General features: G+C 42.6%; 1 long non-coding RNA gene across 1 annotated transcript in view; it reads right to left on the bottom strand.

Annotated features, from left to right (window-relative positions):
* The window catches only part of LOC122464500, a 54,256-nt gene extending 35,630 nt beyond the window's left edge, over window positions 1-18,626 (bottom strand). Inside the window, exon 1 of the long non-coding RNA XR_006288590.1 lies at window positions 18,462-18,626. This is a non-coding gene — a long non-coding RNA (uncharacterized LOC122464500). The remainder of the gene's footprint in view (window positions 1-18,461) is intronic.
* Window positions 18,627-27,452: the final 8,826 nt, after the last annotated feature.

Genomic DNA, 27,452 nt, shown 5'->3' with positions numbered 1-27,452 from the left:
CCTCTTTAAACAGCATACTTAACTGTTAGCAGAAATCAGAGTTTGTGACCTAATCATTGGAAGCCAGTCTGGAATGATAAATTGAAGTTGAAGTGACGCTAGGATTTAAATGACAAAAGCAGTATGTGGCCATCAATTTTTGATGAGAACTTTTCAATTAAAGCAGTTAAAATTTTCCCTTAAAAGCTGGTGGCACAACACGGCCGATTAAGTGCTATCAAAAGTCTCCAGAACACTAGACTTTAGAAAAGCAATTACTGAGAAGATGAGAAATGACAAAGACAAAGATTGGCAAGGGGGAAAAATATGTATCTGGATGTCAAACAAACAGCAGAAATATGGGAAATATTTAACAAAACTGCAGAGGCCACAAACTAAATTAATGTTAAAACGCTTAAGGAACCAAAACAATTAACAGATATCCTCCAGATCTGGGGTTCTAACCTATATCTGTGATTAAGTGGGAACTATATAATATTTGGAAACAAACGCATTTTGCAGTCCTTGAAGTGAAGAGCTGAATATTGATGAGATTACTTCTAAGTAATCAGTCAAGGTTTGTGATGAAAAAAAATGTACCCAATAAACTATATTTTAGACCCAGAATATCTGAGATAAGACTAGAAATAGAGGCTATCATCCCCAATGGAAGAAACCAATGTACTTGGTTTTGACAAAGAATTGCAGGTCCATATTAAAAAGATATTTTTTCTGAGGTGCAAGTAACCCACCTATTTCTGAAGATACTTTCAAATATGTATTTAAATGTTTAAAGATTGATCAATTCCATTCTCTGGAAAAAACAGTAGGAAAATGAAGATTTAAAATGTTTTAATTTTCTTCCCAGGTTATTTCATGTCTGCACAATGTACCATTATCACAAATAATGGTAGATGACTAAGCCTGTAAGAGACATATTATAATTAATTAGATAGATATTTTTGTGTTTCAGAAAGTTATCCCCAAACCATGTTTAGATTACTAAAATTTTCTCCAGCCTCTTAATTTAAAACTTTACTATTCCATGTTAGTTCTTTCCTAACCTAAGTTACTTAAAAATGGGAAAGACTGGGACTTTGAGTTCCAATTACATACTTTCAGAAATAGAGTCAGCATTAGCTATTAGTATTCTGCAACTCACACAAACACATATAACAGCACACTGTAAATGGAAACATGTGTTTGAAGCATGTATCTGGCATGACAAAAGCTTTCATGAGGTCATCACAGTCAGCAAAGATGCAATTCTTCCTGCCAACAAGTGATTTCATATCCAAAGAAATGAAGGAGTTGGTTTACTACAAACAGAGGTTCCAGACAGGTTTCTGAACTGAATCAGGCCTTTAGATGCCAGGTTCCTGAACCAAAAAATGGATCTGGCTCCTGGTCTACAGGAAGCACATAGCAGATGAGGGATGAGTAAAATAATTTGCACTTAACAGAAAGACACAGACATGTTGCCTATCAGGATCTGGCTTGAATGTCAGACAATTGCTTGCTTTCTTGAGCTCAGAAATAGTAAGTCTGTTTTCTCTTTTTTTTTTAATCCTACCAGCCATATAGCTATCACTTGCTGACATATTGATCAATCCCCACAAGAACTGATTACAACTCACATCACAAATTCCTGATTCTAGCAACTTTTAGAAGGGTGGGGATGAGTGGAAAGAAGTGTATTGAAATGTCTATTATACTGTTTTGTGATTTGGCTCCAGAAAAGTGGATGAGGCAGAGGAAGGCAGAATGAGGCAGAGGAAGGATGTTGGTTGCTCTGCCATTTATATCTATTAGCTTCTGAATAGTGAACTAGAATTATTGCCATTAACTACAATGGGAATCTTTCAAGGCTTGTCAACAAGTCCATCTTTAAGGACCTGTTTTGGTTTCACAAGATGTACAACACTGACTCGTATGGAATGGACATGAGAGTAAAATGAAGAGTCTTATTTTTATGGGAGAAAGTCTAAATAAATTTAATTTCCTGCAGCATTTGTTGACCTGACCTGAGAAACCTTTAAATTAGAGCCAAATACTCTACCCTCTTGTGTATTGGTATGGAAGTGGTCTTAGAGCAGTATGTAATATGACATGGCATATATTTATCTTGATCATTGGGGAAGAGTGATAGCTCTAAAACTGAGCCTTAGGCCCCACTCATTCCCTTTGCAATGTGCAATGGGCTATAAGTGAGTGGGACTCCAACAGTTTTGAGTCAAAAGGAGCAGAAGGGAGTAGAGCAGCGCCAAAGTGACATTCCCCCCCCCCCACTCCCCATTCCTCTCCAATCCTGTGGGAGCTATTCTGTATGAAAGCTACAGGGTTAGGATTCTGAAATAGGCGGGGATCCTGCTGAGGAGGAAGAAAGGACTAAAGGAACAGCTACTTTATGTGGCATCATCTGACAAGTTTGCTGGGGAATTCCTTCAGGAGTTAGCCCCCTATCCAAAAGTGACTTCAACTCATCAGAATTCTTCTTCAACTTCCATGGGCTTGGAATTGAGCCTTTCATGCTAACTATTGAGCTGCATAATCCACAATTGAACCAGGAGCATATTCCTTCACTGAAAGACATCTCCTACACCAACCCCTTTATTATTTTGTACAGTAAAAGTTAAACTATTAGTCCATGCAGGGATCGAAAAAGAGCTACCATAGTCCCTCCAAGTCTTTCATCTTGCTGGATCAGACAATCCAGATTCTTGTTCAAAGTTTTCCTAATGTAACTGATAAGATGCAGAAAAAATCCTGAAAAATGAAATGAAAAGACCAGGTTAAGCAATCTCTGGCAAACAGCAGTGTTCTATATGCCATGTTGGAGTCCAGCTAGCATGACACCAGCTAAAAAGAGTAATATTCTTTGTTTAACTCAAATTCAACCCATCACACTGGTGAGGCAGTCCCCCAAGAGGCCATGAGCTCAGAGACTTTGGGTGTGTCTGCTATAGAGCTAGAAAGGTGTGCATTCCAGCTCAAGGATTGATACCCAGAATAGCAGTGTAGCCATTGCTGTGCTAGGGGCTAGCTGTCAGACAACGTACCTACGGTCACACAGAAGGAGCATGGGTCTGCACTCAAAGCCGAAGCAGTGTGAGGGACTAGTCACCCAGCTATATTTCTGTTTTTAGCGTGCCCCAGCTTGATCAGAGTGAAAGTGGGTATGTCTCATAAAGGCAGAATTTGTATCTTCCAGGTCTAGTGCAGACCCACCATCTGAACACAGGGAATCTGCTCTGCTCATATTCAAGAGGCCTTGGGTAGCTTTTTACTAGTGGCAACATAGACAACACATATGGCTCAGAGAGAAAAAAAAAAAAAATGTATATGGCTCAAAAACGTATATGGCTCAGAGAGAAAAACGTAATCAGAAAGGAAACCATTTCCTTTTCTTTAAGTTATCTTTGCACCGGTCCCAATGCACAGCTCCCTTCTTCTCTATGCTGATGGTGTATATTATCTATCCTAGCCACTCTAGTGTATATTTTCAGAGACCTCCCCGGGACCAACTTGCTTCTCATGCAGCAATTGTGCTATTTGTAAGTTATTTGTTTTTGTGGTAAAACTCATAGGCCAGATCAGGAATTGGGGCCCCATTGTGCTAGGCTCTGTACAAAAGAGTAAAGCAAAAGCAGCCACAGCTCCAGACAGCTTACAAGCTATGATCATGACCGGATGCAATATGTGAACAAACAGATAAATGGAGGTGGGAGGCCAAAACCATAAAGATGGGTGGAGCTGGCACAAGTCAGTAGTCTCAGTCCTCACCACTGAATAGTCTCAAACTCTTCTGGATTCATGTAACCTGGGTCATGGTTCCCTCATCTAGGAAATGAATATTTAGACCTTAAACAGGAACAATTCCTGCTCCATTAAAATGAGGGTCCCAAGTAATATTAAGATCCTATTTATAGCTAGTTTAAAAAGGATTAGTAAATGGTTAATAGATCATCAAGTCCAACCAGTTGTAATTATTGGAGTTACTCTGTTCCCCAGATCTCCAGGGTGCCAGCAGAGTGCCACATCTCAGAGGCATGCACAGTAAGTGCATCAGCCTCTAGGCCTTGTAGGTGTTAACACAGTAACTGCTCAGTACACATGGTTAAGGGAAAGGTTTTTATTAGGGCTAGCAGGAAAGGGAAAGGCTGCAGATAACCTAGATACAGAGGCTTAAATAGTTACAGTTCAAAGTGAGCAGGAGCAGTTCTTCTTTGGGTCCTTGGGGCAGTCCAATCAAGAGTTAGGGCTCTTCCTGCCTAGCACCTGGGGTGTCCTCTCCAGTCCAGTCTCTATTCAACCAAGCAAGCATGTGTGGGTTTCCAGACCAGGCTCAGCTAGTGTATCATTGGAGCCCCACTGCAATGGTTCCATGCCTACCTGCTGCTGATTGCCCATAAGTCCCACACAGACCTGCACTTGACAGTTAGAGGCTGTGCCACGGGTGGCTCTGTCCACAGCTCCTGGGGTTTTTCTTCTATCTCCCTGCTGCCATACAGCTCCCACTGCCAAACAGAGCCTGGCCATTTCCTCCTTCACAACCTTTTCCCCTACCTGGCCAGGGAAGTACAACAGGGAGGGAGCCTTCCAGACCTGAATCTTTGTGGCTGGTTCTGCAGCTAAGGTAGAAGTGTTCCTTGACTTTAGCAAAGCTTTTGACACTGTCTCCCACAGTATTCTTGTCAGCAAGTTAAAGAAGAAGTATGGGCTGGATGAATGCACTATAAGGTGGGTAGAAAATTGGCTACATTGTTGGGCTCAACGGGTAGTGATCAATGGCTCCATGTCTAGTTGGCAGCCAGTATCAAGCAGAGTGCCCCAAGGGTCGGTCCTGGGGCTGGTTTTGTTCAATATCTTCATTAATGATCTGGAGGATGGTGTGGATTGCACCCTCAGCAAGTTTGCAGACGACACTAAGCTGGGAGGAGTGGTAGATATGCTGGAGGGTAGGGATAGGATACAGAGGGACCTAGACAAATTGGAGAATTGGGCCAAAAGAAATCTGATGAGGTTCAACAAGGACAAGTGCAGAGTCCTGCACTTAGGACGGAAGAATCCAATGCACCGCTACAGACTAGGGACCGAATGTCTAGGCAGCAGTTCTGCAGAAAAGGACCTTAGGGTTACAGAGGACGAGAAGCTGGATATGAGTCAACAGTGTGCCCTTGTAGCCAAGAAGGCCAATGGCATTTTGGGATGTATAAGTAGGGGCATTGCCAGCAGATTGAGGGACGTGATCATTCCCCTCTATTCGTTCCCCTCTATTGGTGAGGCCTCATCTGGAGTACTGTGTCCAGTTTTGGGCCTCACACTACAAGAAGGATGTGGAAAAATTGGAGAGAGTCCAGCGGAGGGCAACAAAAATGATTAGGGGACTGGAACACATGACTTACAAGGAGAGGCTGAGGGAACTGGGATTGTTTAGTCTACAGAAGAGAAGAATGAGGGGAGATTTGATAGCTGCTTTCAATTACCTGAAAGGTGGTTCCAAAAAGGATGGATCTAGACTATTCTCAGTGGTAGCGGATGACAGGACAAGGAGTAATGGTCTCAAGTTGCAGTGGGGGAGATTTAGGTTGGATATTAGGAAAAACATTTTCACTAGGAGGGTGGTGAAACACTGGAATGCGTTACCTAGGGAAGTGGTGGAATCTCCTTCCTTAGAAGTTTTTAAGGTCAGGTTTGACAAAGCCCTGGCTAGGATGATTTAATTGGGGATCGGTCCTGCTTTGAGCAGGGGGTTGGACTAGATGACCTCCTGAGGTCCCTTCCAACCCTGATATTCTATGATTCTAAGTACAGTCTGGAAAAGTAGCTAACTTTCTAGTTCCAAGACATTTCTCAAACCAACAAAAAATGAGAGTAGAGTTAGCAGCAAGATACTGAGACGATGTCACTAGAGATGGGTTCAAGAAGCTCAGATCTAGATTTTGGGGTGGGGTGTGTGAGAGATTATGCTTCAGATCTGGATTTCCGGTTCAGCCCATTATAAAGGCAAGCCTGAGTTGCCAAGCATAGATCTGGAAGTGGACCCAAAGTCTCTTCAAGTTTGAGGATTTAGTTTGTTTTTTTAAACAAAAAACAGGAAACACCTTACCTCTCTGGCAACAAAACAGGTTTGTTCCATTATGATTCCCACTCTTTATTCCTTCCCTTTTATTCTCATGCCTCTCCATGCCTACCCCATGCTCTTGTCCCCACCACTTACTAACCTCCCTTACTTAGGCGAGAGGGAACAAAGTCAGCATTTCATTTGAGTTGGCAATTCAGAATGGGATTTCTGCAGCATCAGAAGCCACATTGTCTGTAGATGCCAGGTGTGTTCACACAGCAGTTAGGCCTTTTCCTGACTGTCGCCACCCTGCCACCATCAGATTTGCTGACCATCCATCCACCAGCCCAAGATGACGGGCCATGGAAACAAGCTCGGGGTGGAGGGGGGTGGAGAGAGAGACAGAGAGAGAGAAATGGGACAGGACGAATATTTCAGCTCCCTGAAGAGAAAGACCAGTGTTATTTTTTGCACAGAACAGCCATACCAGCAGCACTACCGTATTATCCTGGTGTTCATGGAGGAGGAGTATCTGAACTGGGTACCTCACAGACCTGAAAACCTCACAAACAGAAGAAGCTGGGCAGGAGTTTAGTCATAGGCATTGACTCTGTGGGTGCTCCAGGGCTCAAGCAACCACCAAAAAAAGAGGGTGGGGGGGGTGTCTCACAACCTGCAAGGCCATATTAATCTTTTGTGGGCCCTGGTGCCTGGACAGTGGTCCTGCCCCCTGTACCCTCAACACTCTGCTCACCACTCTGCCTCTCCCACCCCCCTCGCCACCCTGAGACCCAACCTGTCTCTTGCCCGGGGAGGAGAGAAGGCCCTGCCCATGCTCCTGTGTGTGGTCCCAGTGTCATGGTGCCATTGTAAACCCAACACTGAGCACCCACAAGCCAGTTTCATTCAGAAATCTACAGTGAGATATAATGTCTTTAAACTGGGAAGTTAGTGAAGACAGCTTGTAGGTGAGTGCAATGATTTTAATATACTGTAATTCATGGTAGTGTAATTATGTAGTTCAATACTATTTAATAATGATTAAATTGTTAAGATTCCAACGATAGGCATTTAATAATTAGAATATGAAAGAAGTATATAAGTATGCCGAAAATAGCCGCCCCAAAACTGGCACAGCTCCAACCCCCCTAGCACGCACACACACAGACTCACCTCTTAAAAAAAAAAAAAAGAAAGAAAAAAAAAACAAAAAACCCACTGGCAAAAACAAAAGTCAGCGCCTGTGGTTCTAGAAATTTGCTCAATAGGGGGAATATTTTGGCCAAAGTACAATTCTGGATGCAATTTATTATTTTACTTTTGAGTCGGAGGGATTGGTACACTTTAAGAGGCTCCATTTCAATAGGAACAGGAAGTTACAGCATATACAAACACCCATGTAGTATGTAAAATCAAACATCATCTCTATTACAGTAAAAACAACGAATGAAAGCACTGAAATCCCACACTATAAATATAGCAAATGGGTGAGGATAAATATTGGTCTAGTAGGCAAGTTCCTGTTTCTAATTAGGCCTTAACAGCATGCCTTATGGGGTTACTATACCATTGTCTTCCATTCAGATATAGCAGTACTGTCCTTTTAGTTATAAGCTTGAAATTGAGCAGTGTGCATCAGTGTAGCGCCTTGAAGGCGGACACATTCTTTTAATATTACCCCCAGAAATGGCACTGCAAACTTGAATCATTTGAGGGCAGAACACAGTATGCTTGTTGTGTGTGTTTCCGTTCAAAATATTTGGAGAACTCTAACAGGTCATAGACCTCTGGTAGATAGAAATTCTGTTAGTTGAAGTGGTGATAACCCAGATTGAATAAAATAAAAATAAAACTTCACTTTTATAAAAACTTCCATCTCAGGATCTCAAAGGATTTTGTAAATAAGAATAAGTTAGGGCTGAGAGATAGTTAAGATAGGGAAATTGATGCAGGCTAATTGAGTGCTTTGCCCAAATTCAAACTGGAAGTCTTTAGTACAGCCAGGAATACAGGCCATATTCCCTGTGGTTTAACACATGACTAGCCTTCCTCCCTGTTTGTTGGGTCCCTGAGCAGATAGATGGGATCCCAGGTCAGCACTGCTCGTGCCTGCAAGAAATGCCTTGGGTGCCTAACTCCAGCCAGCAGGTTCCTGTTTATGGATCACTAAGCCATAGGTGCTGGAACTAGGGGTGCTGGGGATGCTGCCGCACCCCCTGGCCTGAAGTGGTTTCCATCATACACAGGGTTTACAGTTTGGTTCAATGGCTCTCAGCACCCCTGCCCTAAGTAGAGCTAGGCACCTCCTGCAGCCTGGATTTAGGTGCCTATCTCCTGTGAGAGAGGTGGGGCAAAGGACACTCCCTTCTCTTAATCTCTCCCAGGGCTTAATTTGTGCCAGGACTTGGCAGTTCATAGCCCCGGCAACTCTGGGCATGAGTTAGGCACCTGCCTCACTCCACACCCATACCAGCCAGAGGAAGTGGTGGAGATCAGAGGGGTACTTGCCTTATAACTTTTAGCCAGTGATTAGAACACTTGCTGAAGATGTGGGTTCAATTCTCCCCTTGTCCCCTGCAGGAGAGAGGATTTGAATAGGGCTCTCCCACTCCACAGGAGCATGCTCTAGCTACTGAGCCATGGGATATTTTGATGTGGGGATCCCTCATTCTCTCCCATTGAATAAGAGTAAATACAGAGTCATTGGGCCAGAGGGAGAGACTGACTCAGTAGTCAGGGCATCCCTTTAGCAGGCAGGAGATCCCAAGACCAGTGCCCCTGCTCCAGTCATTCATTTATCCACAGTGGAGCAGCTTCAACAGGAGAGACTGGAGGGTGGGGGGGGGGGGGTGGCCACAACAGAACATCCCCCAGTTCTGTGGTTCAAGCACTCTCCTGAGAAGTGGGAGGCCCCTGTTCAAGTTCTGGCTCCCCATCTAAAAAGAGAGGAAGAATTGAACCTGGATCTCCTACAGTCCCAGGTGAGTGCTCCAGCCACTGGGCTAACGGTTTTAAGGTGGGCATTGCCTCCTCCCCTGGCTGCCGGGTTTTGAATGGGATCCAATCCAGTAGGCGTGCTCAGAGGCCACCTCACAGATCAGGCCCCACACCTGAGATAAGCAGCTAAATACTTATCTTCCCCTAGTTTGTGGAGCTTAGGTGGGAGATAGGCATCCCTGCTCAGAGGGAGGCAGCAGTGCACATGCTCACGCAGAAGCTTAGGTGCAAAGGGAACTTTTCGCCTGAAAACCTAGGCATCTACAGGTTTGGTGGGATTGCATTGGAGCCAAAACTGGGACTTCAGCACCTAAGTCTGGGGTGTAGGCATCTAGATAACTATTGTGGGTGGGATCCACAAAGGTATCTAGAAAGAGCATCCAGTTTCTCTTCCCATCTTTCGTATAGTGGTGTTATTGGTGAGTAGTTAACAGTTGTCCAGGGGCCATGCAGTGTTGAGTGGGATAAGAGGGGGGGGGGGGGGAAAAAGGACAATAGGCTTTGCAAGAGCACAATCCATAGCACACAAAGCTGCTGGTTCAGCACACCAGACAGCTGCTCAAACGGAAGCAGTCCTGAACTACTTACTCAGGCACAACTCACAGTGACTTCAGCAGGAGTTTTACCAAAAAGAGTTCAAGATTGTTCCCAGAGCCAGGAATAATCTAGCATGTGGCACACTGAGGTGCCTCTTGGAAAGAGAGTCTTAATGCTGGCTGAGTGGGAAGCTTCTCAGAGAATCCCCAGGGTGATCAGTGGACGGGATGCTGGCAGCTGAAGTGAAACAGTTTCATTATGGTGCAGTGAACTGAAAGGGGAAATGAGTCCTGGTTTGTCTAAGTCCCAAACAATATAACTCAAATTATTTGTCTGATGTAAGAATTCTTTAGTGTTATCCAAAACCTTAGTTGTTTGCCTCTGTTTTTGTAGAGGGAGCATATCTCACACAGATACCCAAAGGGCGGGAGAACCTAAAAATAATATTTACATTAATTTTAAAAGAGAAGAGTTCCAAGGCAATAGTAATCCAGATCTTTTAACCCCAGGGAACAGAGAGTTAAAGTTAATAAAGGACTCAAAGAAACAATACCAAAAGAAAGCTTCATTCGACTCTTGCTCACATCAGTTGCATGGCAGTGTAACTCCACTGACTTGAATGCAATTACTCCCTATTTAAAATACTGTGAGAACAGAAGCAGGCCCAGATGGCATTTGAAGTAACTTGTATAGACAACTCCCATTACTGTTAATTCAGAGCATCAGCTTAAGCATTTATTGGCATGTTTTCAAAACTCATTGGCATAATGAAAAAATGTGGGGGGGGACGGCCACCTCACTGAATTTACACTGTAGTGATCAGTAAGAGGTTTAGGTAATACAGTGGCTAGCTGTAGATTAGCTCCAAAAATATTCCTGACCTCACTGTGGATGCTCTAAGCCAGGGATACTCAGACTGAGGCTCGGGAGCCACAAGTGGCTCTTTAATGTGTTTCCTGCGGCTCTGTGTGATTTAATTATTAACCAATCAGGATGTTTTTACTATGTTATTAACCAATTGTAGAACACTTGGTCAGTCATTTTGTTGTGAGAATTAGAATAGTAAATGAAACAATGAATTCACACAACTGTGGCTCTTTTGTTGATTGCTAATTTGGCTCCTGAACCACAGAGGTCTGAGTATCACTGCTCTAAACCAATGGCAGCCACTATTCTGTTTTGACTTTATTTCCAGATGAGCAGCTTCTAGAAGAGTAAAACTGCAGTCTCATCCCACAAAACATCACTTTCAGGGATTGTCTATCCACAGCAGGCCTTAAGCACAGGCAAAGCAAACCCTAGATGTGGGCCCTGTTCTTTTGGAAGCTGGGTGATGCATTACGAGCTTCACAACCCATTGTCACCCTTGGTCTGCAGGGCCAGAGAGAATCATAGAAGATTAGGGTTGGAAGAGACCTCAGGAGGTCATCTAGTCCAACCCCCTGCTCAAGCAGGACCAACCCCAACTAAATCATCCCAGCCAGGGCTTTGTCAAGCCGGGCCTTAAAAACCTCTAAGGATGGAGATTCCACCACCTCCCCAGGTAACCCATTCCAGTGCTTCACCCATCCTCCTAGTGAAATAGTGTTTCCTAATATCCAATCTAGACCTCCCCCACGGCAACTTGAGACCATTGCTCCTTGTTCTGTCATCTGCCACCACTGAGAACAGCCTAGCTCCATCCTCTTTGGAACCCCCCTTCAGGTAGTTGAAGGCTGCTATCAAATCCCCCCTCACTCTTCTCTTCTGCAGACTAAATAACCCCAGTTCCCTAAGCCTCTCCTCATAAGTCATGTGCCCTAGCCCCCTAATCATTTTAATTGCCCTCTGCTGGACTCTCCCCAATTTGTCCACATCCCTTCTGTAGTCGGGGGGGGGGACCAAAACTGGCCTCACCAGTGCCGAAAAGAGGGGAATAATCACTTCCCTCAATCTGCTGGCAATGCTCCTACTAATACAGCCCAATATGCAACTCAGGGCCCTACTTATCTGAGATTTCCCTCTCTGTGGGGAAACTATGGTGATTTTAGACCCAAAGACTTTGGAAGGCAAACTGTACCATACTAGCCTACCTACACCCCATCAACCTCTGAATCCCATCCCCTCTGTTTAGGGATCCCTACACATTGCCAAACCACTCAGCTTTTCTCCCCTCTACTTCTGCCATGGTTGTCTGGCTGAGAAGTCTCCATCCTTAGGATCATAGAATATCAGGGTTGGAAGGGACCTCAGGAGGTCATCTAGTCCAACCCCCTGCTCAACGCAGGACCGATCCCCAATTTTTGCCTCAGATCCCTAAACAGCCCCCTCAAGGATTGAACTCACAACCCTGGGTTTAGCAGGCCAATGCTCAAACCACTGAGCTATCCCTCCCCATCCTTCTCCCATCCCACCTGTGAGTTAAGATTAAGGGCACCCTGCAGGGACATAGCTTCAAAATGTATTCAATTATGGGGATTTTACAAAGTTATCCTTCAAGGCCTGTGCTGAACTTGGGAATCTCACAAGGCATCCTAAGAGCACTAATGGCAAGTATCACATGTACAGCATGCAAGCAGATGACAGAATGGGATTGTGAGGTCCCTGACAACAGTTTGGTAATGGATTCATCTGAAGGTAGCCACATGCACTTGCTTAAATATAAAGGTTTGATTTCCTTTTGCCCCCCACTAAAAACTCAAAAGCCAAGGTGTTTTATATCTAGCATGCTTGCTGTATTTATGTGGCCTGCATGATGTTCAGGTTCTAAAGAATTTTTTTAGAGTAAGTTCCTAAACAGCAGGGTTAGAAAGAACCTTCCAAATGTTAACTCAATGCAGTGATATCTTCCTGAGTCTGCAGACAGCCTAACACAATAGCTCCAAGAACTTCCTCTTCTTTCTGCACCTCATTCATCTCACTGCTGTGATAACATGCCATCATTGGGTTTTAGAATTAAGCATTCACAAGAACTATTTAATTGCTGATCATTTAAAGATACTAGCACAGGGGGACAGTGGAAGCCCATGGAAGAAGGGAGTGTTATTGCAGAGAAATACAGGAGTCTCAGAAAGAGAGAGCGAGGAGATGGGGAAGAAGGGTGGAGGGCGGGGCCGGGGGAAAAAAACAAACACAAACAGAAATAAATGAAACATTTTTCTGTTAATGACTCAGTGTGATAAGGTGCTGAACAAATAATGTAACTACATTGAGAATATAATCAGGCCTTCATATTTGTACAAACCTCTCATTGAGATCTCTGGGAATTCTGCTGTGCAGTGAGAAAGTTAAGGAGTCCTGAATCTATACCATGGCCTACAGACCATTAAATATAGAATTTGGCTCCCTCCACAGAGTGAATTTCATACACACACACACACCCCGCCCCCATGCTATCCCTATTGAAGCAAGTAAGTTTCTAGGTTGTTCCTAAAAGTTTAGGTTTGCATGTTAGGAACCCCTCAGATCATTTTTAGTAGTGGTAGCTATTTCAACATCTGCGTACCTCCCCCTGAAACCTGCTTTCTATCCCTTACTTTTATTAGGTGCTGTAGTTGAATGCAGTTACCTTCCTCCCATTGACCTTTGTTTCAAGTGCTTCCTTGGTTTGCGGGTTCATTTCAAGGGGCTGATGGTTCCACATGGGAAAGGTTTCATTAGGTCCAAACAAAAATATGCAACATTTCTCAAAAACCACAGCTGTCACTGTTATTTTACAGGTTGCTTAGCAAATCCACAATGTTATAGTTTCTTGAAACATTTTGAGGGAAGAAGAGTGGTGACTTGTGTCATTCTGACAAGCTCTGACCTTTCAGTTTCTAGCTCCGGTCTGTCACACACATAATGACTTTCTGTGGCTGGAATTATTACCCTTGCTAAGGGGCAGCATTCCAGTGCTACCGTGTGCAACAAGTTGATTATAGCCTTATGGGATACATAAATCAAAGTGCCAAAGGTTAGCGTTTGAGAACCAGTTGCCTTAATGGTAAGTGCAGTTTTTTGTAATATAAATATTATCCCTATTAAATAATGGTGTAATTCCACCTAATACATTCAAACTCAGAGGGACAAAAATAGGCCAGCATTTGTATAAGACAGGAAAGGAAACAACTTTGAGATGAAAATTTAACATTGACCACTAAGGCTCAAGTAAATTAATGACAGGTTTCAGAGTAGCAGCCGTGTTAGTCTATATGCGCAAAAAGAAAAGGGGTACTTGTGGCACCTTAGAGACTAACAAACAAATATACAGCTCACGAAAGCTTATGCTCAAATAAATTTGTCCACTGAATGCATCCGATGAAGTGAGCTGTAGCTCACGAAAGCTTATGCTCAAATAAATTTGTTAGTCTCCAAGGTGCCACAAGTAAATTAATGTAATTTCAGCATGATGGGCTGGGAGTATGGAGCATTTCGGGACCGTTTTGACATATATATGAGAGTGTTCAGTTACCACTTTTATCTCAGAGCGCTAATGGTGCTGATTTGGCAAGCCTCAAAACATTTTTATTCTGGCTGGGTGACTTTTTGTGGGGAAAAAGAATCCACATTATTTGTCAGATGCCTGAATTGGCTTACACAACCTTTTCTTTTACTTAGCACAGTTTAAACAAATCTTGAACTAGGAGTTTACAATATCAAAAAAAAAAAAAAGAAAAGAAAAGCGGACAGGGAAAAAAGTTTAACTGCAAAAGAGTCACAGATGGTAAGTGTAACAGCTGGCCAAGTTTCCCCATCATTGTATCATTTTATGACTATTCTCATAGAAGATAGCAAAAAGAAAACATCTGAACTTCATGAAACTCTTCAAGTCTCCCAGTACAGCAAATCTGACTGCACTAACAATGCTGCTGCAGAGATACGTTTGTTTATTTTTGCCCAACTAGGGCTCTCATTGTTGAGATCTCTGCCCTATTCAGTGCCTCTAATCTACAGGAAAACCCGTCCACAACTTGCAGAGATCATGAGTCTTCCCGTAGAAATGGTATTTTTAATTTCTAAATATCAAAACAGGTTTAGAAGTTTGTTCTGGAAAATAGGTAGCTGTGAAGGACTGAAGTTTTGTTGTGATTGTTAGGGAACTTCACACTGCTGGCAATGCTGGCTATATTTAAAGGGCCATGTTGATTCTAGATGCAGAGTATAGGGTTACAATGGTGAAGTGAGAAGAGTGCCTGGAAAACACGTGCCAAAGCTCATATGAAGAGATCTGATTCTAAGAGTTATGTTCCTCCCATTAGGGAATAATACCATGTGACCTGCAAGTCCAGTCACAACTATCCAGCACAGCTCAAAGATCAGCTTTCAGACACTGAATAAAGAGCTGCTTATGAATAACCTACAAACCAAGAATCATTTGTTAAGTTTTGCTGGTGAAGAATTTCAAACACCCCCACCCAGCCACATCCCAAAACTGCTTGGGAACGATTCACAGAAAACAAGATCAAGGTTTATGGGTTTGCTTTTTAAGCTAAGCAATCAGCTACAAATTATTTTCTTGCTCCCAGGAAAGAGTTGTTTTCTGTGCTTAGGAGATCTTATAGGACATTGATTTCCCCAACTGAATGATCACCAATCAAAGCAGTACTAAGCTTCAGCGGGTGTCTTCACTGTGCCTAGACTCACAGCCTGCATCAATAGCTTTCTCCCATCTTTGGCTGGCCAGGAAACTATGCCCTTTCCTCTCAGATGAGAGCCTTGTCACTGTGACCCACATGTTCATTACCTCACCTCTGAAACTAGACTACTGAAAATTGCTCTATTTGGAGGTGAACATAGCCACCAAGAAACTAAAACTCACATGACCTGCAACAGAAAACCTTCTAAGGAACAAATATACACATAATACCAGCTCCACTAAGTCTCTCTCCTTGGGTTAAATTATTCTTCTATTGGTCTGTAGGGCTCTTAACAAGCAGGGTCTGAGCTATCTTATAAAAGCATAAGAGTGGCCATACTGGGTCAGACCAACGGTCCATCTAGCCCCGTATCCTGTCTTCAAACAGTGGCTGGTGCCAGATGCTTCAGAGGGAATGAACAGAACTGGGCAATTATCAAGTGATCCATCCCCGGACACCCATTCCCAGCTTCTGGCAAACAGAGGCCAGGGTCACCATCCCTGCCCATCCTGGCTAATAGCTATTCATGGCCCTATCCTCCAAGAACTTATCAAGTTCTTTTTTGAACCCCATTCTAGTCCAAGCTTGAAGAGAGAAACGGGAAAATTAAATTATGAAATAAGAAAAAGCAAGAACACAAAGTTATGGCTAGAAAGGGTTGGTTTGTTTTTTTACAGTGGTTTTACTCTAACAGAACAGAGGAAGCTGAAAGGAAGGCCCTGATAATTGACCTGGGCAGGAACAAGTATTCTCATGTTGCTGATGACCCAGTAGTTTGGAGCAGCCAAGTACACCAGCATTCCTTTCTTTTTTCTAGTTTCAGCCCTGCCTGAGATCATTTTAGGGGAATCATTTGGGGACAGGGTTGGTTGGATTATGGGACAGGCTGTCAGCCCAAGCCTAGGGCGTGAGCTCCTGGAGCCACCTATTACATCCAACTCTCAGTTTCTCTCTTTAAATGGAATTGTCTAGCCCTCACGGTTACAAACAAAAGTGTGAACATTTGAACTGCCATGCCACAATGATGTCTGCCATCAGCCTGAAACAATAGCTGAGGGAAGGGAACTGTCCCATGCATCTGAAAGGATGTTAATGCCAAGACCCATTGTTCTGGGTGCTCCCACTGATATCAAACCAGCCAAGATTTTTTTTTTTTGGTGATAGGAGGAGAGGACAGTCCTCAGATTTATGATGCAATTGTAAGGAACCAATTGTGTCATAAGTCGGAACTCAGAACCACAATCTATTCCATTGCAGGACTGAGCATCGTAAACTCGGAACCTATAGTCGTAAGTCAAATAAGGATGTCAGTGTAGAAGTGTTTGTGAGTGCCATTCATCATAACTCAAGTGTTGTAAAGTCCAGGACTGCCTGTACTCTAGGCCTAGCCACATCCACCCAAGCAGATAACACCAGCTGCTGGGGTACATACAGGGGATTCCTCTATAGGGGGAATGCCTCTATAGGGGTAAGGAAAGAAGTGACTCATGGAGCTGCCTCTGCTGATCCCAAAAGAAGAGAGGCTTCTTCTGCTGTTCCAAAGGGAAAGAAGGGGACCCCATGCTGCCACCTTTGCCTCTGTGGAAAGGGAAGGGGCTCTGTTTGCACCATCAGTCCAGATGTTGGTGGGGCCATGGTGGAGTTATGTGGACCCCATGTTGCAGGATGCCTAGGGCTCCAGCCCTGTTTGATGTTGTCAGGATGGCCAGTTCCCTCATTCTGAATCAGCAGGACCTGGTAGTTCCTTCCCTCTCTCTGTTCCCTCAAAAAGCACCTATTCATTCAATGGAATCGATGCCTCCCATGCAGTTTACAATTTTAAAAGGCAGGGCAGTGGGAATTGTTACAGAAGCTACATGCTCTCACTGCCCCAGTCACCTTCACAAGACTACACTTGAGTGGATTTGGAAGGAGTGGACTTCTTGAAGACCCAGACTGCAGAAGCTGGGCTAGTAGGCCATGGTGTAAAACACCAGAAATGGAAAGTAAGACTGCCAAGCTGCCTCTTACAGACGCAGAGGCTAGAAGGTGTGTGGGCCACCTGGCTGTCTCCCCGAAATGACATGCCAACTTTAGGGAAGAGGAGCTTGCTGCGTAGGGTTCTCTCCACTCCCAAAATGCCTGCCTGGTGTGAAGCAGGGAGAGTCAGAATGGTGATGGACCACCAGACTCATTGTTTCTTTTGCCCTTTTTTTTTTTTTTTTTAAATGAAAACATTATTTTAATTAAAATATATAAAATTAATCTCAGCCTGGTGAAAATGAAACCACTAATCTAAAGATACTCACCAATGGCCTAACACAGGAGGGGCTGAGCATCCTCTACTAGAACTGAGGACACTCAGGCCTGAGGAGGAGCAAGCCCCAGTGAAGTATAACATTCTAGGTGTCCTGCCAGAGCAAGCTCTGGGACCGTGTTTATGTTTTTGAATGTTAATACAGTACGTAATAACTCAGGATTCTTCCTAAGGATTAGGAGTGGAAGAAGCCACACATCAAAGCTCACTGACAGTCTTTTTTAATTAGCAAAAAGTGATGGGGGGGGGAGGGGCACAAGAGAGAGAGAGAGAGAGAGAATTATATTTCAGTACTATGAGTCTGCTAACCATTTCATAGCTCAGGGCACTGAGTCAGATTTCCAGCATCTAGTAATTATTTTCCTGGCTGTACTAACATAAATTAATGGAATTTGGCAGTTGGACGCAGTATGTACATTAGCATTTTCCCACCTCAAAACTGCAGACTTCAATTAAGGGCTATGCATGGATCTCCAGTGTATTGCTCAGCTGCATACAGACAGGATGCCAGAATCCAACCAGTACTTTATATGACTATAGGATTATTATTGTAATAAGTTAAACATACATATACAAAAAACTTCTAACAGCTAAGATTGTTAGGGCAAACCGCACCCAACTCAAAACCAACAAAACCAGGAAATACAGAATAAAGCAATAAAACATATTCATCACCTTCCTATACTACAATCCCTAATCTACAGTTCTTAACTGTAATCAGGAAGGTGCCACCCAGACAACCTTAACTCTGCCCTCTGCAGGATAAAAAGGTGAGATGCTTCTGTATTTCCTTGTTTGCAGGGGTTTGAATTGCTTGTTATTGTCTCTTTACAGCTTTCACATTTTTCCAGGGAGAGTTTTTGTAATATTCGTGTTACAGGGCAGGGCTTCTCCCCAGCACCCAGCCAGGCACTGCCTCACCCACTTTCCTTTAAATGGGTTTATTATCCAAACATAAGTAAAACAAGACACTAACAGTTCCTCAGCTTACCATTCTGAGCCAGTCCTTATTCAGCCAGCTCTGCTCACCACCAGCTGTTACTCTTCTGAAACGGGCAGATCCAGGGCAGCCTTCCTAGGCTCTAAGGTCCCATCACAAGAGTTAACACCACTTCACTATTACACCTCTCCCCAGGCACAGGCTACCCCAATTACTCCTCCCCTTCCTGACCTCTGACACATTATTATAGCTCACATATAGCCCCCACCCCCTCCCTTTAAGTATCTCAATTAGGCCACCTGCATTGACACAGAGGCACTGGGCGTGGGCTACTCACAAGGACACCTGTGACAACTGGATTTGTTAACTATGTTATATATTGTTATTAGTAAAGAGAGTTGATATATGGTTGCATGGTTTGTAGAGTAATTGTTTTGGGTGATTTTTAGGCCAGGGAGAGGTACAGTAAATTTGTGAGTTTTGAACAGTTCTGTTTTCCTGTATTGAAACAAATGTTGATAAATACACCATTTCACAGTTAATGTTCTTTGAAACATGAACAACAAACCATTTCATTAAAATTGCTCAGTGCCGGGAATGTACACTAGTAGTTGGAACTGCAGATTTGCATTCTGTTCCTGCCTCATTGTTTGACCTTGAGAAATTCCCTGAAATGCTCGGTGTTTCAGTTTAACCATCTGAACAAGGTATAATAATTGTGTAACTCTCCCCTGTCCCTTCCGAGTGGGAGCACATGTCTGGGCCATGCAGGTTGCCTTCCCACTGCAAGAGAAATCAGTGATTCAGAGTCTGGATTTATTCTTAGGGTATGCCTCAAGAATTGATCCAGTTGGAGGTTAAGGCAGAGAGCAAGCTCCCCTGCCATTTGCAACAGCTCTCCCAAAAAGAAACTGAATCACAAAACTGACAATACTTCTTCAAAGACCGACCAGTGCTCACACACTAAAATAACAACTTGTAAAACGATGAGTAACAGCATCATCTGAGGGCTCCTGCCATAACAATATCCCCACCTCACAGGTGGTGTTTGGAGTATTAATTTTCTAATGGGGATTTGAAGACCTTGGATGAAAAGTGCCACAGAAATGTTAATTGTGGTTAATTATTAACTAAAGCCCTGGTGAAAAATTTCCAATCAGTTCTAATTAATTCATTTAATATTTTTGTTAGCCCATGAATTCTATCACTCTCTGGCTGCAAAAGTGGGCACAAAACCAGACTCTTATATGAAATTAGCAGGAAACCCCACAAAGCAATTTCTCCACACCACTTGCCAATATGTAAGCAAACTGACATTGCAAGTGTGCTCTGAATATTGACTTCAGTGTGAATATTTTCATTGTCTTCAGTGGGAGTTGAACTTGGCTCTTGAGTCATTGGAACACATGAGCGACGGTAATTAAGGAACGTCTTCAGGTAGGGCAGAAAACCACCTCCTTCCAAGAGAGAAGCTGCAGCCAACCTACCTCAGGAGGGGAAGAGAAGTTGACACAGGACCACTGTGAGAGAAGCCGGAGTAGCCAGGTCAACCCCAAGCATAGGAAGAAGAGATAAACACAATGGACAAAATTCAGAGGTGATAATAAGTTATTACTTGTTTTATGGTAGTGCTCAGGGCCCCCAACAAGATAGAAGGTCATTGTGGTAGGTGCTGTACAGCTCAGCCTCACAGAATTTACAGCCGTAAGCCACATATTAGTAAACATGAATTGGGGAAGAGAAGCAGGAAAAGAATCTCAGTACTGCCACCCCTAAGCATTTAAAAATCATGAGTCAGGCCCCAAACTATCATAATTGGCTTACAAACCATGAGATTTTTAAAAATAAGAAAGACTGGGGGTTTTTATTTGCCTTGTGGTTTTGGAGCCTTGAGTCACATTTTCAAGTTTTTCTCTGTATACATGTGGGCAAGAAACTTACTTTGTTTTTTTAATGAAAAATGAGATTTTCCCATTATCAGAGGATTCCAGAAGCCGGGGTCTAAGAAAAACACCAAATATTATGAGACTTGTGATAAAATTGGAAGAATTGGCAACACTGTTAACTCCTTAATACATTCTCTGATAGTAGCTTTTTCTGCTACACTTCCCTCTTCAACTCTCTCCTCTATCCCCAGCCTGTAAGTTACACCATTTGAGCGTTACTTACTGAGATTTAAACTTACTCCATCATTACATCACCTTTGAATTTAACTACAGGGAGAAGAAATTCAGGTAAGAAAAGAAAAGATTCTAAATAGCGAGAGAGGAAAAGAGGAGAAACTTCTTTCCTGCAGTAAACAATTCACTACATTCTTACCCTAAAGTGTCTCACTCTGACACTCCTCTCCTTTTGTGCTGTCAAAGTCTCACATCCAATATGAAGTGGATCCAATATTTCCACCTTTTTGCAGCTGGAGTTGCAACATGCTGATCTTAATTAGGGAACAAGATCCCCTTATTTCTGAAGTCCATCAGTACTGAATTCTCCTATAACTTGCAGTGTCTATGGCACTGTAATGTTCAAAACAGAGCTTTCTCTAAATAGTCAAATGAATAATTCAATCAGTATGATCAAATCCATTTTGCAGTGTTACAGAAATGGTAATGTTACAGAAATGGTAATCCCCTAAGCAATTCTGTGGTCTGCCACAGAACTTAGAATTTACATCAGAATTCCGGTCCAAGGATATCACCAAATACAATGGGCCTTCATTGTATTACATTATGCAAACAATGTCAAACACACAACATACTTGTCTGTCACTTCAGACTCCCTCTTAATTCTCTTGCTGGCCTTCATTGCCATGTTGGCAGATCAGTGGTGTTCTGGCAGAAGATCATTAGCACTGAGAAGTTGAAGAGTTGAAGCGTAAGGACAGAGCAGCTCACACTATACTGTTTATATGTTGTAATGGCTGGAATTTTCAAAAGCAATGATCTTACCTGTTTATCTACCTTATGTATTGACAAGGACCCTGTCAGCACGGAATCTAAGATCTTGCTGGTTAATTATTTATGTCTGATTTAACATATTATTGTACAAAAAATGGATTCACACTGGAAACAAACTGAACTTGGACTTAATTCGGGTTGAGGGAACTCTGTTGGGGGTAGTTCGAACTATGGATCTGAACATTGAATCCAAATTTCTCAGGTATTTCTCTAAAAGCCATGGAACAAATACCCAAGATCCTCACACCTCTGGACCTGAACCTGGATCTGAATTATATATATCATCTCTATAATGATTTCAAACAGTTCAGTTCCACATATATCTCCATTCAAATACGTTGTGTCTCTGCTTTCCTTGGGCAGTAAACTACATAGCACAAAATGAGGCTTCAAACAAAGTGATATATTTTATATATTACTGTTAGACTACAAGATCATATGTTTTAACTCATATTGTCCAAATACATGCAGTAGTATGAGCTGGGGGGAAGTAATCGGGTTTTAAATGAAAAGTTTTAAAATGATTTGTAAATGGTGCCAATTCTTGCACAAAGGATCTCATCCATATTATCAGTGGACAGTTATTGGATGGTTCTCTTTATAGGATTTAATTCTGCAGTGGCATAAATACTCAGTCCCACCTCAGCTCCCGAGTTCCTACTGAAAGAAATTCAAACACAGAGTCTGGACAAAAAGTTTTCTAAGATCAGTAGAAATAATCTGAATTCATTGTTTTCTCCCACCTGCTTGCCTGTTTATTTGGTTTTCCTCTTCTTTGTAGAAGGATATTTAAACTTCAGTTTAAACACCAGTTTAAACAGTATTTAAATACCAACGGTTCACAACCTTGGGGAAAAGTTGATTGGGACTAAATGCCCATGACAGGGATTAAAGACCTTCTTACTCCCGTTCATGGGCTATGTGGATCTTGGATCCAGGCACACATTAATAAGCATGGTTACTTGTACTCATAACCCCTCCCCACAGCAAGTGGACAGGGAGTGGGCAGAGAACAGCTGGAGCCTTGACTCTACCCCCTGCTCGCTAACCAGAATGGCTGCGCCAGCCTGAGGTGGTTAGTAATGAGTGGATACATGCCAGTGGTAAATTACTAAGGCTATGTCTACACTACACACCTTTTAGCAACACAGCCGTGCCACTAGAAGGCGCGCAATGTAGCCACTGTTTGTCATCAGGAGAAAGCTCTCCTGCCAATAAAAATCTTCCACTCCCAACAAGTGGCTGGTAGCTTTGTCAGCAGGAGAGCTCTTTTTCGCACCCCTGAACAACAAAAGTTTTGTCTTTCAAGTTTCCAGTGTAGACAAAGCCTAAACCACTGCACCTCCAGAGCAAAGAGCAAGTAAGGGAGGAATTCTAACTCAGAGCTGTATCTGTCAAGCTCAGTGCTTTCTGGCTCTACCCCAAAAGAAAACCTGAAGAGGTGTTAATTCTAAAAGCCAACTCATCAGGGTGGAGAGGCGAGGGAAGGCAGTTTACAAGTTATCTTCTCAAGGCAAATGTAATTAGCACTGAAACTTGATAGCAATAAAAATGGAGTTACAATTAAACTGAATTGTAAAGGGAATTAAGCTAAAATGGAAGGGGAAATAGCTTAGAAATTCAATTTCCACCCTCTGAATGTGACCGTGATGGTGGTGGGTATATCTGAACGTTTTTATGCTTTGGCTCCTCATGACCTGAATTCACAGCAGGTGCTAAGAAGCAAAGATTTCTTCAGGAAGTTCTGGATAGGAAGATCTGTTTTTCTTTTGCAGCTGAATGAAAGTCTGCCAGAAGTTTACAAGCATGGGAATATTCTATTTATTTTTATAGTGTGGTCATCATTTTTCTCACAATGTGGTTCCAGCAATCTTTAGGGTCTTTTCACTCCGCCAGTCACTGGATAACGGTTGCCACGGCTCATGCTGACGTTTGCTTATTCCCCACAGTATCCCTCCATGATCTTTCCTTCAGACGAGGCTATTGCTATGTTCTGTTTCATACAATCCCAGGCCACAGTTAGGAAATGACAACCAGGAAACTGTAAAACTCAACTGTCAATTGTCCCCTTAGTCTCTGTGACTAAACAATGAATACCATCTGCAGTGCTTAATAGAACTGGACAAACCTCAGAAAGGTTAGCTCTCGGACCCTCGTGTTGTTGAGTCCTTATGAAGTGGATATGGCTTATCTTCTTTAGTTGCGGGCCCCAGAGTCAATAGTTAAAAGAAATGCTGTAAATTGATTAGTCCTAGAGATTAGCAGGAGTATCCCATGTTGAAAGGCATGAGTTTTCTCTCTCTAAAGACTAGAGGATTTTCTAGGGACCTGTATTTTCACTACATTTTACAACAGCTCTCACACAACACTGGCTTAACAAGTCATGGCACCCCTAACGCACTCTGCACAGCAGTGGAATCCACCATGAATTGTTCCGTCTTGGTAAGTAGCTTGGAAAGCCTGGGTGAGAGAAACAGGTGCAATGTTTTTGTATCCTTCACAGTAGTCTGTTTGATTTAAACTAATTATGATCAAGTTCGCTTCCTAGGGTGACTGTAGGAGATAGGCCTGATATTCAACTGCCTATAATACCCCAAAAAAACAGGTACAGTGCTACATAACTGCTTTATTGTGTTTGTGATGAGCTCCAGATGTTGGTTTAAGAGTGTCCTTAAAACAAAATGTTCTGTTTAAAAACACGGCCATTTTATACAGAAATAAACTCAACTATATAAGCGGGTGTTATCACACTAGGCATCCTTTGGCTGGATTGCTGGTGAAAATTACCTATACAGTCAGACTCTACTCCCCATCAACAGATGTCCAGCAAACTCAGTCCAAGAGTTTCTTCTTCTCCTGCAGGTTCTCTTTCACCTGGTTTAATCTATAACTGACAACATTTTATAGCATCACAAAAGTCCCAGTGAATACTACAATATTATACTCTTAAAGCTTCTTGTTGATCACAGCACTCTACCTGATGTGAGATTTCCATGTCATGACTCTGAAACACATTGGAGCTCAATTTAATCACCTTCCCAAACAGCACAATGTGCTGAGCAACAAAAGTCAAAATGTATTTATTATTCTAGATAAAATCTAGGGCCTGCTTTTCAGATCCCCACCTTCAATCCTCCATGCATAATTTTGTGTCTGCATGTACCAGAGTATATTCTTAAACAGCACTAACAACTATTCACACAAGAATTTTCACACACAAATGCCATTTGCCTAAGGCTTGGTCTACATTACATACTTATTGCGGTATTATTACGTCACTCAGAGATATGAAAAATCCACATCCCTGACCAACATAGTTATACAGACCTTAACCCCCGCCCCTCATGTAGCCAGCACTATGTCGGCAGAAGACCTTCTCCTGCCACCTCTCGCGGAGGTGGAGTTATTAAGTGAAGGGGAGAGCTCTCTCCCGTCGGCTTATAGTGTCTTTACCAGGCACTACAGCAGCACAGCTGCATCGGTGCAGCTGTGCCAATCTAAATTTGTAGCGTAGACCTGTCCTAAATGTATACAGTGTAGCTGTAGCCATGTCGGTTCCAGGATATGAGAGAAACAAAGTGGGTGAGGTAATATCTTTTACTGGGCCAACTTCCGTTGATGAGACAAAGACAAGCTTTTGAGCCACGCAGAGCTCTTCTTCCAGTCTGGGAAAGGTACTCATAGCATCATGCAAGGTGGAACAGATGCTTTAGTGAGCACATATTGAAAGGGACCAGCCATCTCATATATTTTAACCGCAAGTTTTGAACAGCAAAACTGATAGAAATTGTATCTTATTCTGTGTGCAATTTGTCTATGAACAGCTTACAATTATCTCAAATGTATTAATTATTCAAAATCACTAGCGGAATCAATTTTGCACATAGTTATTGTCTAGGTCACAGGATAATTTTATTGTTCTCTGGTTGGATAACAATAATCCTAAGAAACAAGTTTCTTAGACAAATACTAGCATTTACAAATTCAAAATCAGCTTGCCATGAACAATTTTCCATTCAGGGTTTTTTTGGTTGTTTTTTTTTTTTTGCTAGTATTTCTGTCAGTCCGGTCATTTCCTAGAGCAAAGTAAACTTTCCTGCAATTTCCTAGCTCTAGCAATGACATATATTAAATAGACAAAAATATTGTGTGATGTGGGTATTTTTTTTATTTTTCCATGCTAAGACTTTTTGTTCAGGCTTTCAAAGGCATAAATATTTCATAGGAACACATAATATTACATTGCCACAAAGGAAATGAAATAGAAAAATATTAATTGAATAAAATAATTGAATATAAAACACTGGGTGGGTTTAAAAAGACAAACTTATATTTTGATTTATGTTCAGATTAAGTCTAGGCATGTAGACCACACAATGAGTCAATGTTTGTTCTGTACACATAGAGGCTGGACCACCAGAGAATTTTAATCTTGTACTAGAGGTGGAAATACTGGTGCTGCATTGAGAAAGACTTTGCAAATGAATTAATCAAAATGGCACATTACCTTACCCATGATAATAGAATGCCTCTTCACACTCCTAGCTCAGATGCAGGGAGTTTTATTTTATATTATTTTGCTCATATGCCTGATAAGCAACCAGAGTTATCAATACATCGTTTAATAAAACCAGTTTATCTTAGCTGATTAGAGAAACTTTAAGAACCAATTGCAAACTCTATAATGTATGTCTCACGATACTCTTAACTGTGGTGTTTTTTCCAAGTGCTGAAGATGAAATTATGGGTGTGCACAAAAAGGGAAAGGAGTTTTGTTTCCAAGGTGAATGTACCTTTTTCAAATATGAGTAAAGCATAGTAGCTCAAAATGGAAAGAATCATTTGCCTCAGGTAAGAGTTAGTTTGAGTGGAGGAGCAAAGGTGGTAATTTCTGTAATTCCCAGCAGAACCAAACTCATCTAGGTAAGGATGTGGATGAATTTTCTATGAATATACCAAAGCCACAATGCTCTCTTACAGAGTCCATAAAGAAACCAGTGGAACTGTGGATTCTGACAGTGACCAATCTGATTCTGAGGCTCATACTTAGGCCACATCCACACTACAAACTTTGGTTGACAAGTTATATTGGTGTATAGCCGCTAAAGTTTGTACATACTCAGGCATGTGCATACATGGCTGCGTGCATCACCGCTGCACAAACTCATCAGGAGTGCATGTGTCAATGCAAAGCATGGTGTGCCATGAGTAAGTATCTCAGTGTGTCATACGCTGCTTTCTGGTGCAAGGCCTTATGGGAAATTTTCACATTGTGTTGTGAGATAAAAATGACTCGCCCAGAGCTCTCTGGAAGCTAAAGGTCAAGTTCCCAGCATGCAGCTTTCTCCATCCCATAATGCCATCCATATCCCATAATTTCTGCACCATTTAAAAAAAAAAAAACCACAAACCCTCACAGCACATTTCAGTGTCTCCCGTCTCTCACAGGAGCATGGAGTCCGCACACCTCTGCACTATTCTTATGAACTTTGCAAACACAGATGCATGAGTCTCCTGTATTTGCAGACCCACAGAAAGTACTGCAACAATGGGGGACGTGATGATTTCTTTAAGACCAGTTTGCTAAGAAACATAGTAAAAAGCAGTTTAAGCTTGTTGGTGGCGTTCACAGAGCAGCTGCAGACAGTGGAGTTCCACTTCTGAGCCTGTGAAATGAGCACGGACTTCATCGCGATGCAGGTTCGGGGTGACGAGCAGTGGCTGCAGAGCTTTCGGATGCAAAAGGCCACATTGCTGTAGCTGTGTGCTGAGCTTTCCCCCGCCCTCCAGCACAGGAACACCAAAATGAGTTGCATTGACACTGGAGAAGTGAAGGGCAATTGCACGGTGGAAACCTGTAATTCCAACCAGTCAGCGGGGAAATGATTTTGGAGTTGTAAAATCCACATTGGGGGCCATTGTCATTGAATCCTGTCGGGCCATTAATCTTCTTCTGTTACTCAGTGCTGCGACTCTTGGCAATGAGCAGGACATAGCATGGATTTGCAGCAATGGGGTTCCTGAACTGCGATGGGGAAATAGATAGCATGCATATCCCTATTTTGGCACCAGCCCACCTTGCCACAGA

Source organism: Chelonia mydas, chromosome 2, assembly GCF_015237465.2.
Source record: "Chelonia mydas isolate rCheMyd1 chromosome 2, rCheMyd1.pri.v2, whole genome shotgun sequence".
NCBI lineage: Eukaryota > Metazoa > Chordata > Testudines > Cheloniidae > Chelonia > Chelonia mydas.
This window is presented reverse-complemented; position numbering and strand designations above follow the sequence as displayed.